Raw genomic sequence first — 24,916 nt, 5'->3', positions numbered from 1 at the left:
TGCATAGGTTTCTGACATTGTGTGCGAGTGGCCCCAGCAGATGGCTCAGGCAAGCTGAGGTGGCTGCTCCATATACAGTATCATAACGCTAGCGCGGCTCCTAGGAAATGACAGATTTTGGTGTGGCGCATATGTATTTAGTGCCCGCTTGTACCAATATTTATGTGTTCAAATAAAACAATAAAAACACTATTGATGAATATCAAAAAGAATAAAACATGAGTCAGTTATAACTTACCTGAGACTGACACTAAACATTTAGTTTAAAGTTTTAGTGCTTCTGTATTGTTTTACGTCACATTGATGCGATGAAGATTTTGAAAATCTGGAATGTAATTTGTTTCCGAGATCTTTAAAGATCCTAAGTTCTACCAACTTCAGGAACCAAGATGTAAAGACATTAAGCTATTTATTTATTATTTATTTATTTGAACACATAAATATTGGCACAAAAGGGCATTAGATATATAGGCGCCACGAAAAAAAATTTCATTTCATTTATTTGTGTGAGGGCTATGATACTGCCCAGGTGCCCAAACAAAAGCAGATGGTTTTCTTAAGGGGCCATTCTCCGAGCCTTTGACTTAAAGGTCTAATCCACAAGGCATTGGAGCAACGTAAGGAGATACAGTCCTATGGCATCCGGTGACTAACAATTGGTTCATACGCCATTTGTTCCCTCAGGATACTGGAGCCCATGTGCACCATTGGTTTGGAATCAGGGTTTTCCAACTCCCCAAGGTGGATCCTCCATATCCATCAACTCGGTTAAAGCGCCGGATATTCACTTTTTGTCTTCTCAATTTCGTAAACAACACCGGTGCCACGAGAAGGCAGTGAGTAGGACTTCCCTGGCAGAGGCTATATACGCGTGGCCATGTGAGAGCATTTTGAGAAGGATAGTGGACTCTCCCTACTCTCAGCCGTACCAGGGCATTTGGGGAGAATATGCATGGTACACGTAATAAATGTCATTTATATTTTATAGTTGGATAAAAGAATAGAAGTTAAAATAGGAAAGGGATTATGGAATGGATAAATCATAAAGAATGTAAAGGACAAATAATCGAAATTTGGCAATGATGTATTTAGTGTATAGTTCATATATCATACCAATAGATTCTATAATTCGATATTCCGATTTTCCCCACCCCAATTTTTCGTTCATTACAATCTAATCTCTCTTTAAAATTCTATCCATCTATGTATCCGTACATATAAACTTGTATCAATGAACTAATTCAACGTTAGTAACAACAACAACAACAAAATTAGTTTCCAAGAAAAAAGGTAACTATATCATTCCCTTATTTTTAAATCATAATAGAATGGCGCCATTTATAAATTATATTTGCCTATAACTGTAATAATCGTTATTTTTGACTAAAAAACAAACACCCAGTTTGTTCAATTTACAATTTCCGATTGAATCGATTTTCCTACTACTACTGGCATTAACAAAAATGGTAATAATGATAATAATACTGTTATTAATATCAGTAGGGTTCCATAATCAGGGCCATAGTATCATGGGAGTAAAGGCAAGTGCATGCACCTTCGAGAGAGAGAGAGAGAGAGGGAGGGAGAGAGAGGTAAATCAGTATCTATTTGGGTACATAATGTAAATGTTCCGGATCATTTATATATTAACCATACATTGAAAGAGTATTCTTAATTATCAAATTTTTGAATGGATTAGTCGGGGAAGTTGATTTGTTTCGGTTAAATATGAAATTCAGTTTAGGTACATGTTTCATTTAAAATGATAATTTTATTATGGATTCAAGGTTTACCACGTAGTTGTTTGTATTTTCTTTCATGGGTGGTTTTGAGATCTTGATTAGTATCATCTTTAGGGTGTTTCTTCTATGTTCTCTGTGTTGTTTCCATGATACCTTGATGGCTGTTGTCAAGATTTCCAAATGTTCTGACATGAGTATCCTTTGTAGCTTCATCTTTTGGTCCTTGATGATGTGTTGGTATTTGTGAGTCCTGTAATGTGTATCAGTTATCATTAGGTTTACCTTTTTTTCCGCTTTGATCAGCAATTTTACATCCCATTGAGCAGTTGATTGAAGGTCTGTTTCTTGCACTTGTTAGTAGAACATGCTGACGAAAACACTCATGGAGAAAATACAGTTGTTCTCGAGTGGAAGCCTGACTTTGGCGGGATTCAAGGCTTTTTTGTACACAATGAAAACTCGAAAAGTAGTTTGGTTATAATATTACAGTTTTTAGTTCAATTTCAATAAGAGAATTTCATCATCCTTTAGTATAGTTGGATAGTAGCTAGTAGTGGAATCCAAAATCCGTGCTACATTCTGTAAAGGACTGATTCATTTGGATGCACCTCTATATCCCAGTGTTATTGTTCAGATAGAGATTTGAATCTAGTACACTTCACTTCGAACACCAATGTGTTATCCACTAAGTTACTGAGTTTATATAGCTACTAAATTGTTCAACGAGTATGAAGTTACGCATGAAATAGTTTCAATTATCCCACTGTTGATAGGAATCACTTCATTTAAATAATCTAAAATTCTGAGTATACATGCAGCGTATGTTAGTTATGTTAACAGATAAAAGTAGTATGTAACCCCAACCAGACGTGGAATGATTTGCTATAGAAGATTAAGAAGATTAAATTGGAGAGAACAAGAATGTAAACGGAGAGTAATAGTACTAACAACAGGAACGAAGGAATGTTAAAGTTTGTAAGAGATAACTGATGGATGATGTACAAGTGATGTATATAATGTATGTTTTTCATATTTCATGAAAACACCCTGAAGTTCTCATTAAGGAATCAGTTAGTTTCTCCAACTGAACGTTTACTACATCTTCATGCACATAAGCAAGTCAATTAACTTCTACTTATTTAAAATATCAACTATTTCCATGAAGGCAAAGATGGATAGTGGCTAGTATTGGGATCCAGGACATACGTTTCGGCCTTTTTTAGGACTCGTCAGCTGGATGTACCTGCCACATCCCAGAGTTGATGTTCACTCCAGGAATCGAACCCAGCACCTGATTGGAAAATTCAACCAAGCAATAGCAAGTGAATTTAAACTTGGCCCCATCGCACAAGGAAGTGGCTATCAGGACTCACTAACTAAGTGGATAGCGCGATGGCGTTTGAAGCGAACGGTACTGGGTTTGAGTCCCAGAGTGAACATCAACTCTGGGATGTGGCAGGTACATCCAGCTGACGAGTCCTGAATAGGACGAAATATGCATCCTGTATTCCACTTCTACCTAACATCTATCTCTGACTATTTTATAACTGTTTTACAATGAACAGTTTCTGTCATCTATCTGCAATCTCGAATGTTTTTGACCATTTCAAATGTTCCCAATACTTATCCCATTTATCAGATGTAACATACATGAATTCCGATGTATTGAACTCTGTTTTCTATGGAGAACAGATAGGGAGGGATATATACCAAAAACTGTAGTGCTCCCATTTAAATTTTTCAATATTAAATATTTCAATAAATTGTCTCTCATAATCTATCACATCCAAATATATAATCATCATTCTATTATAGTGAGCCAATATGAAGTGGCCAAATAAGGTCACTTGATAACAATCAGAAATGACCTGATGAACAATTACAAATCATTAGCTAAGAAATAGACATCGTACATCATATCACCGCTATCCAAACAAATCGATTACATGTAAGTTCATTGAAATATTTACACAGTTTATATGATAATCGCAGAAACTGATGTTTATCTCATAGAAGATGAAAATTAAACAAAGATGAAGATTTTATATAGTTGAAATCATGAGTCAATTGAAGCTAGACCACCAGGGAAAACCTGAGATCACTGAACTGCCGTTTCATCCTATTGTGAGGACTCCTCAGCAATGCGCATCCACGATCCCGCACTCGCGAGATTCGAACCCAAAACCTATCAGTCTCGCACCAGAGCACTTAACCGATAGACCACTGAGCCGGTATCCAACGGTGTTAATGTCTAACTTCAACTAATCCACGAAGTTGAGCAACCATTCACCAATGTTTCCAGTGAATTGATATCTCCCAACAGACCTGCTTGAACTCCACTGGTTACTGCTTCTCATTAGAACTCCAGGAAATATTTCATGGAGCCAGTCACTAGTGAGCATATGATCATTATCAGTATGGGGTTATTATTAAAATCGTAATAAAGGAAATACAAAGATAGATTTTACTCAGAACTGCTACAAAATGCATACTATATGTTACACTAAACAGATTCATGTCAAATTAACACAAGGAATGTTTTACTGAACAAAATATCAAATTGAAATAGAAATGAAAGCACTACTGAATAAAAATCACTTCGAATTAAAACGTGATCTCATGTTCTCGTTTCGTCTTAACAGTTGGGGAAATTAGTCACTTAAATAACGTTTGAATAGACTACCAATCAACATTTGATGAAGATTCATCATGGGCACTTAACTATACTTATTTATGATCTTCATTATATGGTCGTACTGACCGGAACTAGTTCGGTAACAAGTAGTATACTTCTTAATTAATCAACTGTAAATATCTCTTAGCCTTACAACAGATCTGTTACTCCCTTATTAGCCTACTAATAACTACTCAAACAGTGAATTCGGTTGGTACAGGATTGAATCCTTCAGGGAGCATCAGATTCATCAAGATGACAGGTACAGGTACATCCAGCTGACGAGTTTCAAATAGGATGAAACGCGCATCAAACTGGATTCCATTGTTAGCCAATATCCATCTTCACTTATAAGAGTTAAATAAGGTCATAAAAAATTGGACGAAACTGCCGTGCAGTGCTTCCAGGTTTTCCATGGTGGTCTAGCTTCAATTGACTCATGATCTCAACTATATAAAATTACTAAAATCTCCACAAAACCCCCTTCTGTTTCCGATAAATAAAGTTTAGGAGAAAAGATTTCAGAACATTAAAATAGTGATTAGAACCCATAAAGTTAATAAACATTAAATGACTATAAGCGAAGATGAATAATGGCTAGCAGTGGAATCCAGGACGCGCGTCCTGGACAAACAATACTGAATGAAATTAAACTTCACCCCATTGCACAAGCAAGTGACTATCAGGACTCAGTGGCCGAGTGGATAACGCGATAGCGTTTGAAGCGAAAGGTACTGGGTTCGAGTCTCAGAGTGAACATCAAATCTGAAATGCAGGTACATCCAGCTGACGAGTCCCAAATAGGACGAAACGCGCGTCAAACTGGATTCCACTGATAGCCACTATCCATTTTTGCTTACGATGCTTGTGAATTAAGGCTATATCGAGGCAATACGCACAGTATGCACATATGACAATTAGAGACTGACCAGTTGCAGTCCTAAAATATCGATGGGAAGATTCAAACAAACAATACTAAAATGAATTAAATGATTATGCAATAAAGTAAGTGAAAACAGATAAAGATATAAATTGAAATCAATCAGTTATGAATTAAAGAAAAATGACAACGATGTAATCAATTTTCAGAAAGAGTTGAAATAATGAATGATGCAATCGAAAAAACAATGGATGTAATCTTACCAGGACAATGAAAGATTTTTTTCACTATTTCTTTTTGAATACATATATATATATATACATGGTTTTGGATGTTTGGACGCCATCATACTTACTTACTTACTTACTTACGCCTGTTACTCCCAATGGAGCATAGGCCGCCGACCACCATTCTCCAAGACACTCTGTCCTGGGCCTTCTTTTTTAGTTCTATCCATTTTTTGTTCATTCTTCTCATGTTTGTCTCCATTTCTCAGAGTAATGCGTTCTCTGGTCTTCCGCTTCTCCTTCTGCCTACACGATTCCATGTGAGAGTTTGCATTGTGACTCAGTTTGGTGCTTTACCCAAAGCGTGTCCTATCCACTTCCAGCGCTTCTTCCTTATTTCTTCCTCCGCTGAAATCTGGTTTGTTCTCTCACACAGTAAGTTGTTGCTGATAGTGTCTGGCCAACGAATTCGAAGTATTTTACGTAGACAACTGTCAATAAACACTTGTACCTCATGGATGATGACTTTCGTAATTCATCAAGTTTCTACCGCATACAGTAGAACTGTCTTGACATTTGTATTGAAAATTCTGATCTTGGTGTTGGTTGACAATTGTTTTGAGCTCCAGATGTTCTTCAGTTGTAAATATGCTGCTCTTGCTTTGCCGATCCGATCCTCGCACACAACATACACTTACATGAATTTACAATGAACAATATATTCTTTGAAATTACGGCGTGCCTGAGGAGACAGTCAATATCATACGGAATTCCTATGATGAATTAAATTGCAAAGTCGTGCATAGAGGACAACTCACAAACTCGTTAGAAGTAAAGGCTGATGTCAGGCAAGGTTGTTTACTCTCAACCTTTCTCTTTCTCCTGGTGATCGACTGGATCGTGAAGACGTCAACACCTGAAGGGAAGCACGGGATACAGTGGACAGCTAAGATGTAGTTGGACGATCTAGACTTCACAGATGATCTTGCTCTTCTATCACACACGCAACAATAAATGCAGGAGAAGACGATCAGTGTAACAGCAGCTTCAGCAGCAGTAGCCCTCAATATACATAAATGAAAAAGCAAGATTCTATGATACAAGAAAACATGCACCAATCGAATCACACATGACGGAGAAGCTTTGGAGGATGTGAAAACCTTTACACATCTTGACAGCATCATTGATGAACACGGTGAATCTGATGCAGATGTGAAGACGCGGATCGGCGAAGCAACAGCAGCATATCTACAATTGAAGAACATCTGGAACTCAAAATAACTGTCAACCAACACCAAGATCAGAATTTTTAATACAAATGTTAAGACAGTCTTACTGTATGAGGCGGAAACGTGGAGAACTACGAAAACCATCATCCATGAGGTACAAGTGTTTATTAACAGTTGTCCACGCAAGATACTTCGGATCTATTGATCAGACACCATGAGCAACAATCTACTGTGTGAGAGAACAAACGAGATTCCAGTGTAGGAATAAATCAGGAAGAAGTGGTGGAACTGAATAGGACACACATTAAGGAAAGCACCAATCTGCGTCACAATGCAAGCCCTAACATGGAATTGTAAAGACCGAAGGAGAAGAGGAAGACGAAATAACACATTAGTTCGAGAAATGGAGTCAGATCTGAGAAGAATAAGGAAAAGTTGGACAGAACTCTAAAGGAAGTCCCAGGATAGTGTGAGTTGGAGAATGCTGGTTGGTGGCCTACATTCCATCGGGGTTAACAGGCGTAAGTAAGTAGTTAGTAATATATTATCATATGAATATATTGAATATCATCAATATAACTTTGTTTGAAACAACTAACCATCAGAAATATCAGTGAATAATGAAAAACATAATCAGTTTGTTTCACTAAGCACAATAAATTGTATTAACTAAGAAGGAGAAGAAGAAGAAGAAGAACGGGGAAGAATATCGGGTGTGGTTGATAAAATGCCAGAAATAGAAAACAGGTCAACTTAACTTTTGTCACTTAATATTCCGTATGTTTACAAACTCCCTAAAAAAATTTAGTTGGATAGTTTAAACAAATTACAATATTGATCATTGAAAAAAAAGGTATGTAGTAACGCCCTAGATACTGTTTGTTATTGAGATTGTTTTCTCTAATAATGTAGAGAAACGTGGAGAACCACTACAATCATCGTCAAAAAGGTACAAGTATTTATAAATAGTTGTCTACGCAACATTCAATGGCCGGATACTATGAGCAATAGCCTACTGTGGGAGAGGACAAACCAGCTTCCATCTGAAGAGAAAATTAGGAAAAGACGTTAGAAGTGGATCGAACATACATTGAGGAAATCACCAATCTGCATCACGAAGCGAGCACTAACTTGACATCCGGAAGGGAAGCGGAAAAGAGGAAGGTTAAAGAACACATTACTTTGGGAAATAGAAGCAAATATGAAAAGGATGAATGTTGACTGGAACGAACTGGAAAGGATTGTTGAGGACAGTGTTGGATGGAGAATGCTGATGGGCGGCCTATACTCCTCGACTAGGGGTAACAGGCGTAAGTAAGTAATTGAGAGAAAACAAGGAATCGTTTTAACGAATTGAATGTTAAATTCATTTAAAATGTGGTTTCATTCAATTGTGAGAGTGAAAACATACAATAGTGATAACTGTAGACAACTTTGACAATGATCGTAGATCTGTTAATGGGTCTCTCAGGCTAGTGAGAATTATATCCACATATATATGATACTTGCTTACTTACTTACTTGCGGCTGTTAACCCCAATGGAGCATTGGCCCTCACTAACTCGCTAAAAAAAATGCTAACATATATATGATAGCTTTACTTAATTTATGAAATTTTCAAGATTTTTGAATTTTAGATTTTACATCATAGACTGATCTTATTTAAGTACCCAATGAAAGACCGGACAGCATTGGACAGACAACTTATTCTAGAAAAAGGCTTCTCAGAAGTAAATATTCATAACCTCAAAGGGGATCGAACCCATACATTTTGGATCTTAGATGAGCATCTAACTTTTGAACCAATTATCCGGTAACCTGTAGTTTACTTGTTTGACTTCAATTAAATCACAATACCGCTAAATCATCTTCCAATGTTATTGATGAGGAACGCTTGACCTCTAGACCACTGGGCTCACATCCACTGTCGTAAATGTCTAGCTTCACTCATTTCATGACATCGCACAACCCCTCACAACTAAGAAGTCCCCCACTAGGACGAAATAACTTTCAAGAACCTCTAGGTATTCAACGATGATCTAACTAAGATCATTTCGTTATTTAAACAATGAAAATTCTACTATCTGAGCAAATCCCCCTAAACTAATAAGTATACTTATATACGAAAGAAATTGATTTCTTATCTTAATTATCAGAAGAGGTTTTGTGGAGATTTAGTATTTTCATAGTTGAAAACGTGAGTCAATTGAAGCTAGACCACCATGGGTTCCATGAGTTCGAATCTCGCGAGTGCAGGATCGTGGATGCGCACCGCCACTGAGGAGTCCCATAATAGAACGAAACGGCCGTCCAGTGCTTCCAGATTTCTTACCTGTTACATTATTATTAAGTTTTTTCATAAATAACATGATATTTGAATATACTGATTATTTTCAAAGGTTTTCCATATCTCATCAATACGTATGTCCATGTAAATCTCTTAGTTTACCTGAATTTCTAAGTTCTAATTTTCCCTCTGTAACTCTATCTATCTCTCTCTCCACACACACGCGCATACACACATATACATTTTATACATAGAAACAAAATAGCTTGACCTAAAAGGTATTTGAATTATCTCTCTATTGCTTCTAATATACCCCTTCATTGAATGAATAGGTTACATATAGTATCCATATATTAGGATATTTGTTGTTGTTGTTGTGGTGGTGGTGGTGGTGGTGATGGTGTTCGCGGTGGTGGTTGATATGATCACTATTATTAATTTAAAGTTTGGTTCAACTAACTGATGTTTCCAATTTCATTTACAATTCCATAGAACAGATTCCTTTTTTTAAGTGTAATCGGAAAAACAAAAGAGAATACCCTTTATTATTATTATCATTAGTAGTAGTAGTAGTAATAATAATAATAATAATAATAGTAGTAGTAGTAGTAATAATAATAATAGTATTGATAACCTTCCTTTTAACAATCGTTATAATGATAACGTCCCAAGGTGATTGATTGCCAAATACATGAATCAATCGTAAACAGCTGATGAAATTTTCAATGTTACCGCTGTTGTCATTGTTACTATCATGAAATACAAACAGAGATCAAACGCAAGTTAAACTATTTCAATCATGACCTTATTTTTAGATGTATTATTTATTTACATAAACACATAAATATTGGTACAAACAAGAACCAGATACATATGCGCCACACAAATCAAGTGAGATTTGTGTGAGAGCTGTGATACTGCCCAGGTGCCCAAACTGAAGCAGGTGGTTTTCTTAGTGGGCCACACCCGGAGCCTTCGACCTAAAGATCTGATCCACATGGTAGTGGAGCATCGTAAGGAGATGCAGTCCCATGGTAGCCGGTGACCGACGATTGATTGATACGCCAGTTGTTCCCTCAGGATGCTGGGGCGTATGTACAACATTGGTCTGTAATTCAGGGTTTTCCAACTCCCCTAGGTGAACTTTCCGTGTCCTCCAGCCCGATCAAAGCGCGGGACATACGCTTTTCGTCCTCTCAATTTCGTAAACAACAGTAATGCCACGAGAAGGCGGTAAGTAGGACTTCTCTAGTAGAGGCTATATACCGTGACCATGTGAGAGCATTTCGAGAGGGAGAGTGGCCCCTCCCCACTCTCAGCCGTACCAGGGCATTTGGGGACTGTTTTTAAATGTTAATTAAATCAAACAAAATTTAAGAATTTTGTTTTACATTATTCGAATATGTATATATGTATAGATATAACGCTGGATCACTAACTTCCAATCTGTTTCATAGTATCCAGAAATCTCACACTACGTTCCAGTTCATGAACAAACATAAACTTCCTCAACATCTGGTGAAATCAACCGAATTTACATCTCTTTCTCTGGTACCAACCTTCCAAACAAACTATGACATTCGGAGAACGTGTGCTACTATACAGATTAACAGCATATTAGTTCGTGTTCAAATTGACACGGCATCCGACATCAGCCTAGTGTCTAAAGAAATGTATAACTTGATGGGGAAACCTCAAATGAAGCCATGTAAGAAAACTAATAAAAAAGCATCAGGAGGAGTGCTAAAATTGGTTGGCGAATTACAATGGCATACAAAACCTGTACAAGCAGTCGAGAGTACTTATCGGTCCTGCTTTCTACCTAGCCCAACCAGTTAAGTCTAGAACATCAATAACATCCTCTGTAATATGAGTCATTATTCTCAAACATACTGTGTTTATATACCAAACAAACAGACCACATCGTACCATAAAATAGAAAATAACATTTGTACAAGATTCAGCCAAATGTGACTGTGAATAAGAGGAACATGAGTCATTTGAAGCTAGACCACCATGGAGAACCTGGAAGCACTGGACGGCCGTTTTCTCCTATTATGGGACTCCTAAGCAGTGCGCATCCACGACCTCGCCTCTCGAGATTTGCACCCAGGATCTACCCGACGAAACGGCTGTTCAGTGCTTCCCAGGTTTTCCCATGGTGGTCTAGCTTCAATTGACTCGAGCTTTCAAATATGAAAATACTAAATCTCCACAAAACCCATTCAGGTGTGTTTTAATTAAAAACTAAAAACCAAAAAAGAATTCTTTCAGATAAGGAAGATCATTTCTTTTGTTTTTTGAAGAATGTAAGAGAAATTTATGACAGGAAGGGCATTGGATTCCGTAGAGTCATGTCTGATATTATCTTAAGACGTTGAGTTGTTTTATCTCACTGATCTGATTCTAGAAGACATGATAACCTGACAGATTTCAGTCCTAACCAGCTTTCATATCCATCCACTTCCAGTAAATAGTGAACGAAGTGAGAGCCATTGTAAAGATATTCGTAATATATACTAAAGGCACAGAAAGCTGGTGTTTCAATATGGTAAAAGTAATTGTTTCAAAACACACACACATCACCATTCTCATCGACGAGTTATAAACTCAACCGTTTATATCTAGACTTGTAGTGTCGGTTACTATGTCAAGCACATATACCTTATTCTAGCTTCTGGACAGGCCGATTTATCCATTCTTCTTGAGTTGCGCTCTGACCTTGTTAATGATTCATTTATCAACTCTGACTGGTTTTTATATGAGCGTACATGTGTGTACAATTCTTATCCTATAAATCTGGCCATAAATGTTAATGCTTCATTAAATGGAGTTGGCTCAGATACCTTCTCTACTGAACATCGTTTCGTCTTGCTCTCTTCCCTTCGCTTCGTTTCTGCGCTCTTTTGTCTGGATCGACGATTGTACAAAATATATGTATTCAAAATTCAGTCTCGTATTTGACTTATTTATTTCAGTTCTACACTAAAACGGATTAAGTCGATGAAATATACAAGGATAGACGACATGTATATTCTGACAGCAATCTTTCATACGATCTACTTAAAGTCAGATCGCAGGCCACAAAAGATTAATAAGTCTTACCGGTTATCATTCATCAACAAAGTTGTATCGAAAATATTGATTAAAATGATGTGGGTTTGAATTCTACAACATAATTTCCCTCACGATTGAAGACACATAAAACCAATGAGATTAAGGATAGTATGTCATAGATTCGGGTATAAAATTCACTGACCCAAATAGCATTTTCATATTATAGCTGATGTTAGTTTGGCATGAAAATCCTAAATTATAACTCTGAGTAACAAATTTTAATTCCATGTACCTCTTATGACCCTAATAAGTAGATGAGTTTTCTCAAACGCACTTAAGTATCACTTAAAGTTCACTTATTAATTATAGTCTCACCTAAAAATGAGAATCAACTTCAATCCAAGTATTTATTGTTTTTTATTCATGAATAATCAACATAAAAGGGATTTTCAGCTTAAATACACAATAACAACTCCCATTCTAGTGAGAAGTCGTGACTAGTCGAACTAATCCATGTCAGGTAGAGACAGGTATCTACCTCAGTATAATGAAAGTTAGTTGCACCATTTCGTGAATTGGTTGAGGTTAGACATTAACACCGTTGGATGCCGACCGGCTCAGTGGTCTATCGGTTAAGTATTCTGGCACGAGACTGGTAGGTCTTGGGTTCGATTCTCGTGAGGCGGAATCGTGGATGCACACTAGTGAGGAGTCCCACAATAGGACTAAACGGCCGTCCAGTGCTTCCAGGTTTTCCATGGTGGTCTAGCTTCAATTGACTCTTGATCTCAACTATATAAAATCCCATTTTGCAGGATGAACTGAGTCAGTCAATCACAACGTGGAACTTCGTACGTACGTACATCAGACTTTGAGTTGCTGCTTTTAGTCTTACCATTCTCCAATCGACCTGCCTAACATGGTAGAACCTACCGGAAAATATGTTCCAGTCAATATAGCTCAGTTGGATCATCACGATAGGCAAGCCCGATTATCACGTCAAGGTAGCCGCTACAGTCGGGAAGATGAACTGAAAGACAAAAATATTGTTTCTAACCTTCTATCTTTCAAAACAAGTTTGCTAAAAAGGTAACATCCTAAACTATTTCAATAATAAATCTCAGTAAATAGAATTTATAGACAGAATCTATAGTTAAGATTTAATTGGATACAACTGAGACGGAGTTGAATACCATATGTATAGGCAGTTACAAACATACTTAAATCAGATTAGATGGATACCATAAAAGAAAACCGAGTTGACAGGTAGATTCGAGATTTTCAAAATATTTCCTCTCTATGTGTGTGTGTTTTGTTGCTTCCATTTGGCTATGAATATAGAGAACTATTTAGTTAATGTTTAGATTAATTTGTCTAGAAAGATGGAAAAAAAATTTTTTTTTATTGTAAACATAACTTTTGTCGGTAATGTCAACAAACTACCTGGGTTTCTACGCATGTGTACAAATATTCATGTACACATAGATACAAACATATACAGATGACGATATTTTTTTGATTGAGAATACTTCCTTCCTACCTTCCTTCCTCCCTTACTTCCTTCATTCCTTCCTTCCTTACGCCTGTTACGCCTCGTCGAGGAGCATAGGCCGCTCACCAGCATTCTCTATCCAATTCTGTCCTGAGCCTTCCTTTACAATTCTTTCCAGTTGCTATTCATCATTTTCATATCTGCTTCTATTTCCCAGCGTAGTGTGTCCTTTGGCCTTCCTCTTTTCCGCTTCCCTTCCCGATTCCAAGTTAGGGATCGCCTCGCGATGTGGATCATTTATGCTCATCTCAATAACTATATCATCAAATAATTTGTCAATAAACCCCATCATTATTAAATATAAAGTCAGTTAATCAATCATAATCTATGTAGAATTAATTGTGTTCATCTATGCTAGTGGAATCTTTGAAGTCTCTTAATGGAATATACCTATATTCTATCCAATCAATGATTTTTTTCTTTCAAGAATCAAATCCATTACTTACGGTATCCCAATTCCTATCACCGATTTATTCAAACTCACCATCATTTAATAAGCCTATAGAGTAATTCAGTATGATCAGTTCAAACATCGAATTCCACTGTTAGCCACTATCCATCATTGCTTATCATGCTTGTGAATTAAGGCTATATCGAGGCAATACGCACAGTATGCACATATGGTCAATAAGAGACTGACCAGTTGCAGTCCTAAACGTCAATGGGAAGATTCAAACAAGCAATAATAAGTGAAATCAAACTTCACTCCATTTCACAAGCAAGTGGATATCAGGACTCAGTAGATGAGTGGATAACGCGATGGCGTTTGAAGCGGATGGTACTGGGTTCGAGTCCCAGGGTGGCACATCAACTCTGAGATATGGCAGGTACATCCAGCTGACGAGTCCCAAACAGGACTAAACGCGCATCCTGTATTCCACTATCCACTATCCATCTTTGCTCACAATGCTTGTGAAATTAGAAATAGTATGCAATATTTCCATCACATCCATAATTATTCAATACAAATAATACTAACATATTGAATGTTACCATTAGTAATATTGTTGTTTTTCTCCAAAAAAAGGATTTCTGTCATCAAATAACTTGTACTTGTCAAGATTTCTCATTCAACAATACAAGGACCACACACCTTGACTCATATACACAAACACACCCACATAAATACCAAGTTAAGTAATATATATTATTTATTTAAATATTGGTACAAGGAACCACCAGATATATATGCGCCGCACAAATCTCATTCGACTTGTGTGAAGGCTGTGTTACTGTCCAGGTGCCCGAACTGAAGCAGGTGGTTTTATTAGGGGCCCACACCCGGAGCCTTTGACCTAAAGATCTGATCCACAAGGCAGCCGAGCATCGTGAGAAGATGCAGTCTCATGGTAGCTGGTGACCAACAATTGTTTTTCATACGCCATTTGTTCCTTCAGGATATTGGAGCCCATGTGCACCATTGTTTTGGAATCAGGGTTTTCCAACTCCTCTAGGTGGACTTTCCGTGTCCATTAACTCAGTTAAGGCACCTGACATTCGCTTTTTGTCCTCTTTATTTCGTAAACAACACCCGTGGTACGAGAAGGTAGTCAGTAGAACTTCCCTGGAAGAGGCTATATACGCGTGGCCATATCAACCAACACCAAGATAAGAATTTTCAATACAAATGTCAAGGCAGTTCTACTCTATGGGACAGAGACGTGGAGAACTACGAAAGCCGTCATCCAGAAGATACAGGTGTTTATTAACAGTTGTCTACGAAAGATACTTCGGATCCGTTGGCCAAACACTATCAGCAACATTCTACTGTGGGAGAGAACAAACGGGATTCAGGTGTAGGAAGATATCAGAAAAAAGCGTTGGAAGTGGATAGAACACATATTGAGAAAATCACCAATATGCGTCACAAGACAAGCCCTCACATGGAATCCTGAAGGCCAAATGAGAAGACGAAGACCAAAGAACACATCACGCAGAGAAATCGAGACAGAAATGAGAAGAATGAACAAAAATTGGATAGAACCAGAAAGGAAGGCCTAGGACAGAGTAGGTTGGAGAATGCTGGTCGACGGCCTATGCTCGATTGGGAGTAACAGGCCTAAGTAAGTAAGACTAGTAAGATAGTTGTTAAGCCAATCATTAAGTATGATGATGTTTGAAATCAGTTTACTATGTTGACTGTGGTATTTTTTTGTATTGATGACATTAGTTCCATATGATAATTGATGTCAATGATGAATGTTAACCAGCTAAAAACAAAAAAAAAACACTTCACCTTCTACCCGAAGTTTATGCTGATGATGTCGTTCAGAAGGACGATGAAAGCTCCACGACCAAACTATCTAGCCCAGAGAACAAAACTACAACAAAAAAACGTCCATACATAATGTCAGTATTTATTAGTATACGTAAAATCTCGAAAAATCTTTATAAGATAGACTGGATCAATAAATTTGCACCTCCCTAGAATTTCACTATTCACTTTCGTCAAATTATACATATTTGTAAGTGAAGTTCCTAAATAGGATGAAATTATGTAATAGCTAATTGCATAATCAAACTGTGATTACGTAACAGTTCTTACATAGTGTTAAAAATACTATATTTTCTTCGTCGAGTTACATATAATCATGTTCAACTGCAATTCATGTCAGGAGTAAACACTGTTACAAGTTTATGACCGATTCTGGATTTACTATTGCATTTATCGATTGATAACCATGACGCTGCACATTTCTCGGGTCTCTTAGACTCACATTTCCTAATAATACGGGTTACATTGGGTTCAAGTCCAATGTGTAGCAACAATTCTGTAATAAGTTGTGAGTGCGTGCCCAGTTGTTATATCGATTGAGTGCGTACGTTCTTGCCCAATTGATATATATGACGTTATGAGACCGCCTAAAGGAGAACAGTGAATTTATTGATCGCCCAATGATACACAAAAGCCGTATGAGCAGTCTTGAGTACTTATCAATCCAGCTATCTGCCTAGCCCAACCAGTTAAGTCTAGAACATCAATAACATCCTCTGTAATATGAGTCATTATTCTCAAACATACCGAGTTTATATACCAAACAAACAGACCACATCGTACCATAAAATAGAAAATAACATTTGTACAAGATCCAGCCAAATGTAGCTGTGAATAAGGGGAACAGTAATTAATAGACTAGGGATAACTCAGGAATGGCAAATCGTACAGTAGTAGTTTATGGGTCAAAATAAAGCTTATCATAAGAGGAACATGAATATGAATAGTTAAGTTACTTAGCATTTACACAATAGGAAATATACATATCATATTGGTCCATAAATAGTCCTCAAAGTTACCATTCGTAATTCTCCACGGGATATAACAAATTCCTTCAGGATAAGTTGTCAATAACAGTCAGATAACAAAATCTGGACCTAACGTTTCATCTGGATTACTTTCAATCATTTAAAATCAGTACTTTTTCATATACATCTCGAATCTATGGTTATTGACTATACAAATTAGTACAACGATGGCGTTTGAACCGAAAGGTACTGGATTCGAGTCCCAGAGTGACACATCAACTCCGAGATGTGCCAGGTACATCCAGCTAACGAGTCCCAAATAGGACGAAGCGGCGCACGTCAAACTGGATTCCACTGCTAGCCACTATCCATCATTGCTTACAATGCTTTGAATAAAGGCTATATCGAGGCAATACTCACAGTATGAACATATGGCCAATAAGAGACTGATCATTTGCAGTCCTAAACATCAATGGGAAGATTCAAACAAATAATACTAAGTGAATTTAATACAACATCGTTGAAAGTAATCTTATTTCAAAGCTGGTATTCGTTACTATCAATAAACCCTAACAAATGGGGTCAATCACTAACAATAATTCATATACCCTAATTAGATACATTATATAATCATATATGTTCCATACACTTATATGTACCCCTTGTGGTATTCTAGAACGAACACCACTCCCTTATAAATAAATACTGATACTTAATAAACATATTCCTTTTCTTGTTTACGAATAATTTAAAGGTAAATAAACAAGTCAGTTAGAATAAATAATTTACAAAAGGTCATATGTTGTATCATTCAGAAAGATAGAATATGTTACTTTCTAATGAATACACAAAGAAATGAGATTATACATTAAGCTAACATGTAACCATATATATCACAACAGTTGTCTGTAATTTTATAGTTGAAATCATGAGTCAATTGAAGCTAGATCACCATGGGAAACTTGGAAGCACTAGACGGCCATTTCGTCCTATTGTGGGACTCCTCCGCAGTGCTCATCCACGACCTCGCCTCGTGAGATTCGAATCCAGTCCCATAATAGGACGAAACGGCCCTTCAGTACTTCCAGGTTTTCCATGGTGATCTGGCTTCAATTGATTCACGCTTTCAACTATGAAATGAGTATACATTAAGCTAACAGTCGTCAGTAAACTGAAGAGTTAATAAAAATGAGTAAATGGCTATTTTGTTTTAATTAAAGACTTTTCAGGAGTACACATTTAAGCGATTCCATATAGTACATATTTCAGTCCAATATGTGGGTGCTATCCTGTCATAGTGATTGGGCCTGTTTTTTATGATGAACTAACTGAATTATTATTGGCTGAAACACTTGTCCCTTTTGGTCTTATCATACCAACTAGGTTAGTTTGTGAGCAGTAAAACTAGAACCGGAAAATATGTGGTCCACGGAGGAGGTTGTACCACCGTATTTCTGAAGGTCATTACTTCCGGAGATAGAAGTCCATGGGTAAGGTGAGATGTGATCAATTTTTTCTAATACCAACCTTCCGTTTGAAGAAGGAAGAATAATCTCAGATGCGGTTGTCTGAGAGAAATGCCTTACTGTTGTTACGCCTCTGTTCAGTCATTAATACCACTTTGCTCTATAACCTTAAGTTATTGCTTTTAGTTTTACTGTTTTCCAGTCGATCTGCTTATCATGGCAGAACCTAAAGGAACACTGCTAATAATTCAATTTTCCTTCTAGGTGCTAGTAAGGCAACCATAAGATTAATTAATCTTTAGTAATAATACTAAGGTCTTACTTGTAACTGAAATAGGGATAAATTTTCTTCTGGTCAGGTCTTTCACATGAACTGTCCCTCCTTTGACTGGATGCCACTATCCTGGGTTCATTGTTTTTTGTGTGTTTTATGATTATGCTTTCCGTTACTACTCCTATTAAGTTGTATCAGTTCAAGCAGTTTTGCATGAATATCAAGTTTTTCCCATACTTTTCCTTCTTCCTGTGTTAGCGGGAAATCATTGAAGCGTTGTATGCTAGCTATCGTTTTTGAGTCCGAAACAGAACAGTTTGTATTAAAACAGCTCAATCATTTCTTAAGTCGTAGGTGTCATAGGCTGACTGGAAAGTAAAAATACACATTCGGTGATATGGACAATAGGGAAGTGATTAACGTTCTCATATTTCTAACAGCACTCCAGACAATAGTTTTCTGGATCAATTTTTCAGTGAGCACTGAGATTTAACACTGCAGTCAATATTTAGCACAAAATCATCTTACGTGACAATAGTTAGCTATAGGCAGCTTCAACGAGCTGAACTGCTTGAGTTTAAAGCTTTGAATTTTAATAAACAACAATGAACGATGATATAAGTATTCTCGGTTAGCGTTTTCTTAGGGGGATTCTTTTTATGGGGGAGATGTACTTACTTTACCCGAGCTTGGAACAGGCAGTAACCTTAGATAGGCTCCAAACGGCGTAATGAGTATTTCTAGTAAACTAAAATATTTTTCCTACAGATAAGACACTTCCAGAATAACATGACCATGAATCGAAAAGACTGATACGAAAGTAACCGAATCAGTCAGTAAATCAAAGCTTTTGCTTGGTATTTCAGATCATCCATCATTCTCTACATTCTCTCGTTCTGTCATAATTGTGACCATAATAAGTGAAAGTGAATACTTATCATCTCCATTTAAGGGACTAAATAAATATCTGCTTTCAAGTAAGTCGAACATTTCAGTATGAACATTGACCTTCCCTTTTACTAGTCATATTCGTCCCAACGACTAACTTAGAAAGGTGATTCCAGTATTTAAAGTGAGGAGCCGTGATTAGCAAAGTTTGACCATATAACATATGAGATCGATCTCATCGTTGGCGTTGAAAGAAGGTCACTCAATATCATGAATCGACTAAAGTTAGGAAAAGCTAATCATAATGTACCAAATCAGCAGTCTAAAGGCTAATCGCTCACCAGGATGTCTGAAATTCCTAAGTTCAGTACCCACTAGGTTTGTAGATGTGGATTATTGTGGATTCCCATACTAAGACTAGACAATATTCTAGTGACTCTAGATTTTTGAATGGTTATCTGATCAAAGTCATTCAATGTAAGGCTATCAATTCATCAATCTCCACAACTTCCTATAATAAAACATTGATTCCTGAGAATTCCAAAAATCTAGCCAAAGGAGTTTTATAGAAATTAATTTGATTAGGTCCTGGGTTCGAATCTCGTGAGGCGAGATCGTGAATGCGCACTGCCATTGAGGAGTCCCACAATAGGACGAGACGACCTTCCAGTGCTTCCAGGTTTTCCTTGGTGGTCTATCTTCAATTGACTCATGATTTCAACTATGAGAATACTGAAATCTCCACAAAACCCCTTCTGATTTGATTTTTAGTTAATAATCATTACAGGTTGATCTCAGCTGAGATATCATTTGAAAATTAATGATCACTGGAAAGTCCTTTCATTCTGGTATAGGGCTCTAAGCAATACCCGCCCACAACCATATCGCTGATTTAATCTAGACTTCAGGTCTTGTAGAAAACGCTTAACCACCGGGATCGCTAGGGTTGTGACGAATACAATCTACAGATATCCAACTATTTTTCAAGAAAGTGTTAGGAAATAGGAAAAAGGCATAGTAGCAAGTATCTAGGGTAATATTTTCAAGTCAATATGATCAATATCTGAAGTTTTTTATATCCATATATATTGGATAGGGGGTAGTACAGGAGTTTAGCATGAGTCATCTACATAATTCTTGCCAAATGAAAATGTCCAATCAAATAATGATGACTCATTTAACTGTAAAAAATGCCTTTTCTACTTAATGAGTTCATCGAAAGTGTATCAAATTCTCTCAAAAATTCAATAGATTTAATACTACTCATATATAATACTCATCATATGCACACTAGTGACTGACTTCGAGAGGTAAATCCTGGAGTTCTGGTGAAAAGCAGTGACCAGTGGAGTTCAAAACACATCTGTTGTGAGATAGGAACTCATTGAAGATAATTGGTGAACGGTTGCTCAACTTCGTGGATTGGTTGAAGTTAGACATAAACACCATCGGATTCCGGCTTAGTGGTCTATCGGTTAAGTGCTCTGGCGCGAGACTGGTTCGAATCTCGCGAGGCAGGATCATGAATGCGCACTGCCACTGAGGAGTCCTACGATAGGACGAAATGATCATCCAGTTCTGTCCAGTTTTTCCATGGTGGTCTAGCTTCAATCAGCTCATGATCTCAACTATTAAAATTACTATAATATCCACACAAAAAACCCCTTCAAATATTTTTTTTTCAAATCGATCGATTAATTGTAAAAACAAATTTGGGAAATTAAATCAATAAAATTCAATCTTGTCTGATGAGTCATCAAGATGAATTTAAACAAAACAAAACACAATTCAATGATTAAGAATTGGACATTTGAAATATATTGATTTTCGTCCCCCCCCCAGAAAAAAATACAAAATTAAGTTTATTATCAACAAAGATGGATAGCGGCTTGCAGAGGAATTCAGGATGCTCATTTCATCCTATTTAGGACTCGTCAGCTGGATGTACCTGATACATCTCAGAATTGATGTTCACTCTGGGACTTGAACCCAGTACATTTTGCTTCAAACGCCATCGTGTTATTCACTTCAAATAGGACTTATTTAGAACTTATTTAACGGACAGAGTCATTCGTACAATAACAACCTATCTATACTATTGTACCTTTATTATGTATGCTTGAGTATTGCTTACTGCCTACGCATATATTCATTCTGCTAACCTTACTACTACTAGTCGCTTAATTGATTCGATGATTCATCCATTTCCATATGTGTATATATATGTACATTTTAATCTTGTTCACTGACTCTCTAACACGATGACTCGTTGACTCGCACACTCGCTTGCTTTTCGGCACTACTCTTTCATGCTTGCATAACGTACTTTTAATCATGGTGATCTGTGCGTGGTTCAATAATCAACGTAACCAACACTTCGTATTTGCCTTCTGATTTGTGCACCGTTGGGGCGTTAACTAGTGACGGTTATCAGGACGAACTGTATACAAAGTTTAAGGATTATATTGAATACTGACCACCACACCTTGTTCATTGATGATACTGATCGCGTACGAGAATGTGTCCATCTCATTCAGAGTTTCTCAGCCAAGTGTGATTGTGCTGGTGTTCTCTGCGTTGAATTTGATGATCTTGCTTTTACCCTTGTATATGCTGAGGCCGACTGATGTAGAGGCTGCTTCACTTTTTGTCTTGACCCGCATTTGTGTATGAGGCATAAGGGTTAGGTCATCTGCGAAGTCCAAATCGTGTACTTGCATCCGATCTCTCCATTGTATTCCGTGCTTCCCCTCAGATGTCGAGGTCTTCATAGTCCAGACAATCACCAAAAGAAAGAGAATATGATGAACAAGCTACTTAGACACTCATATAGGTAACTAGACTAGAATTTAATCAACACCAAAGTCTAAACAAATATTAGATTAGTGATTACTCAGCGATCAATCAATGTGTGCTGTCCCTCTTCAATCGTTGTTTACGATAAATGAAAATAATACAGCCAGATAACCTGCACCTTTGGTGTATGCTACTTATGTCGACAGGCGTGTGTAGTATGTAACACCAAGTGGAAGTGGATTGCACGCCTTCAGAAGATTGAGAAGATTCAATTCGAGAAAACAGTTAGGGAAACAAAAATTAACTATGATAACAATGGGATTGAAAGAATCATGGGACATTTAAACGACGAATGATGGAAGATGAGCGAGTTATTTATTCGATGCATGGTTTTCATATTTTACGAAAGCACATTAGACTGATATCCTCCACCTTAATGTTCCTCCAATATACACCTACCAACACGATGCAGTTCAGCAGTCATTGACTTCACTGTCTAATGCTACGTCTTCGACTGGCCGTTCCTAAATTTCCCTGCACCAACTATGATTTATGAAGTCAAAGAACTCGGAAGTCTGTGAAATTTCACTGACGACACTGATCGATTAATCATTAATGTATTTGAAAAATGTACTAAGGTTTGGGAATATACATCATCATGTTCCGATTAGTCAAGCTGAAGATTATGACTACAAATGTTCGTGAACTGATTGACGTATAGACTGGTATACAACACACAATAGCCCAGAGAATTCAAACTAACAAGATTTCTTAATCATTGTATCAAATATATCCGCAGCAAAACGTTTTTACTAGTCTATAAGACTAGTAGCCAATACCATAGTGTCTAGTCATTGCCATCGATTGAAGAACTCTTTCAGTCAAGTGTATAGTATTTGATCACTGGGTTAAATGAGTAGACAGTACTACAAATGTTTTATATATAATTTATGGATGAGCCAATCAGATATAAGATAACGGGTCTTGGATTTTAGCGCGAAATTTATTCATACATTTGGCTAAATATCATTTTATCATTATAGCTAATATCAGTTCGTGATGAAAACTATAAATCTAATCCTTAATCATAACCATCAAATGTAAATCTTAATTCTAGTTCCTCATTCTAATTTATAACGCTCATTCGGTCCTAGTTAGTAGGTGGACATTCCCAAGGTCACTTTAGACTCGCTAAAACTTACTTTTACTTACTTACGCCTGTTACTCCCAATCAAGCATAAACCGCCGACCAGCATTCTCCAAACCACTGTCCTGAGCATTCCTTTCTAGTTCTATCCAATTTCTGTTCATTCTTCTCATTTCTGTCTCGATTTCTCTGCGTGATGTGTTCTTTGGTCTTCCTCTTCTTCTTTGGCCTTCAGGATTCCATGTGAGGGCTTGTCTTGTGACGCAGTTGGGTGACTTCCTCAATGTATGTCCTATCCACTTCCAGCGCTTCTTTCTGATTTCTTCCTCCACTGGAATCTGTTATGTTGTCTCCCACAGTAGCTTGTTGCTGATAGTGTCTGGCCAACGGATCCGAAGTATTTTGTGTAGACAACTGTTAATAAACACCTGTATCTTCAGGATGATAACTTTCGTAGTTCTTCACGTCTCTGCCCCATGCAATTGTCACGTCTTGACAATTGTATTGAAAATTGTGATCATCGTGTTGGTTGACAATTGTTTTGAGTTTCAGATGTTCTTCAGTTTTTAAATATGCTACTCTTGCTTTGCCGATCCTCGCCCTCACATCTGCATCAGAACCACCGTGTTTATTAATGATGCTGTCCAGATATGTGAAGGTTTCCACATCCTCCAAAGCTTCACCGTAGCGTCGCTCACAGGTCATCCATAAATTATAGACTCACCGATAATTTTGTTTCTTGTTATTACTTTGAAAAAGTTCAGTTAAGATTGTTGGACGGAATATTGAAATTATTTACATCTCAATTACTGAAATGCAGTTTTGACACATCATATTTTGTATACCATTTGGTATCTCACTTCTATCAAACCATTCTTTCAAATTTTAATGAAAATTCAATAACAAATAATAAAAGATATAGTTAAAATCATGAGTCAATTGAAGCTAGACCAACATGGAAAACCTGGAAGCACTGGATGGCCGTTTCGTCCCTTTTGTGAAACTTCTCAATAGTGCACGCCCACGATCCCGCCTCGCGGGATTCGAACCCAGGACCTATCAGTGTCGCACGCGAGCGCTTAACCACTAGACAACTGAGACGAAGCACTGCTGAGGAGTCTCACAATAGGACGTAACGGCTGTCCAGTGCTTCTAGGTTTTCCATAGTGATCTAGCTTCAATTGAATCATGATTTCAACTATATAAAATAATACGTTTATTTAAATTCACTTAGTGTTGTTTACTTGTATCTTCCCATTGTTATTTAGGACTGTAATTGATCAGTCTCTTATTGCTATATATGCATCCTATGCGAACTGCCTTGATATCGCCTGAAGTCACAAGCTTTATAAGTAATGATGGATAGTGGCTAGCAGTGGAATCCAGTTTGACGAGCGTTTCATCCTATTTGGGACTCGTTAGCTGAATGTACCTGCCACATCTTAGAGTTGATG

At 37.2% G+C, this 24,916-nt stretch overlaps 1 non-coding gene across 1 annotated transcript; it reads left to right on the top strand.

Moving 5' to 3' along the window:
* Positions 1-5,105: 5,105 nt before the first annotated feature.
* Smp_tRNA_00878_Gln_TTG.1.1 lies at positions 5,106-5,172 on the top strand. The gene has a single exon. It is a non-coding gene (tRNA).
* Positions 5,173-24,916: the final 19,744 nt, after the last annotated feature.

The sequence above is a fragment of the Schistosoma mansoni genome, chromosome 6, assembly GCF_000237925.1.
Source record: "Schistosoma mansoni strain Puerto Rico chromosome 6, complete genome".
Lineage (NCBI taxonomy): Eukaryota > Metazoa > Platyhelminthes > Trematoda > Strigeidida > Schistosomatidae > Schistosoma > Schistosoma mansoni.
Note: the sequence above shows the minus strand (reverse complement) of the source record. Positions and strands in the feature narration are given on the sequence as shown.